We start from the raw sequence: 1,639 nt of genomic DNA on the forward strand, positions 1-1,639 counted from the left end.
GAGGTCATTGATAAAAGAAACTTGCATATTAAGTTCCTTTCTAACATCTGCACAGAGAGGTGGTTGGCACAGGGCAGAGAACATAGTGTGAGAAAACCGTGAAGGAGCTCAGAGGTTAACCAGCACCTGAACCTAGGTGAGCGGACTGATGCCTGTAACAGTGGTCAGCCGTCCCTAACTTACAGGGTTAATGGATTTCTCAATGAATTGCATATGTACCAATCTTAGGTCTCCACCAAATGCAGTGTTAAATTCACATCGATAGACGAGCTAGAATCTGGAGAATACGATAAACCTCGTTTTGCAATTCACTTGCTCCCCCCACCCTTTTTCCAGAAAATGCGTACCTGTGGGTCTAGCATTTTCCACAGTTGATATCTTTTCTAATGGCTCACAGAAGGAAGTGGCACAGAGGAAAAGCAGTAGCTGCCAAGAAACCAGTGAGTTCATCCTGGTGAGAAGAGGCAGGTCCTAGAAGCACCCTGAGGCCAAGAGGGAACAAGGACTAGGTCAGGCACAGAGTCTGGCTGGGTGCTGGGGGCAGAGCCAAGTGCAAAAGGGAGAGTCCTTGAAAAGAAGAGAAAGCCCCTGCCCTTGGAGGCTCCCTCTGGAGGGATGAGCCCAAACAAATAGGATTGAGACCACTTGCACAGTGTGGTTACAGCTGAATTAGTGCGAGGTGAGGATCACCCGGGAGGGCTTCCTGGAGGAGGTGGGGCCAGTAAGTTAGAAAGGAAGAATCCAATTTGGTGCAAGAGGCAGGATTCTTAATCTCAGATTTGCTTGAGAGGAATGTTGGAGAAAGGAGGGTGAGATGCAGTGTGGAGGAGTGATTGGGGGGTGAAGTGGGGCAAGGACTTCAGGGCACGGAGTGGAGGACTTTGAGGTTCAGACATTCTCTGGAGCCTGGGAGCAGGCACTTCTTCCCTTCATGCTGGGCTCTGCACAGGTCCTGACTTTCCGTGCTCCACTCTCCCCATTAGATAGAATGTGCCTTCCCAAACCTGGCCCTGTTCCCTCCTGCTGTAATAGACAGAATTCTTTTCCTTTTCCAAGAAAAAAGGAAGAAAGAGGCAATCATCTTGCTCTCTCACAGCCCTTCACAGCCTTGAAGACAGTCATTAAATTGTCTTATTGCCTATAACTCAGGGGAAAGAAAAACCTCTCCCTGATTTATCAGCTCAATTGTCTCCATGTCTATTCTCTGTGGGCTCTTAGAAGGTATGAACTGAATTGACCACATCATTTTGGCTGTTGAGATGGGAGCTGTGTGCCCGACCCTCACTCGCCCCCTTTCCCTTTACCCTCTCATGTCCTCCTGCCCCCCAAACCCCCTTCCAGTTCCCAAGTCCAATTTCTCTTTCAAAAAGCTATTAGGCACTTTAAGATTGTCCAACAAACATGATTCAAGATAAACTGCTGGGGAGGCAGGGGGCACTGCAGCCTGAGCAAAAAGGTTGCCCTGGGCCGGCCCGGTGGCGCACTGCTACAGTGCGCCGCTTGGGAGCGCGGCGGCGCTCCCGCCGAGGGTTCGGATCCTACATACAGACCGGTTCCTGCTCACTGGCTGAGCGCGGCGCAGGCGCAGCACCGAGGGTTGCGATCCCGTTGCCGGTCCCGGTCCGGTACGGGCGCGACA

Source organism: Galeopterus variegatus, unplaced genomic scaffold (assembly GCF_000696425.1).
Source record: "Galeopterus variegatus unplaced genomic scaffold, G_variegatus-3.0.2 Scaffold1498, whole genome shotgun sequence".
Lineage (NCBI taxonomy): Eukaryota > Metazoa > Chordata > Mammalia > Dermoptera > Cynocephalidae > Galeopterus > Galeopterus variegatus.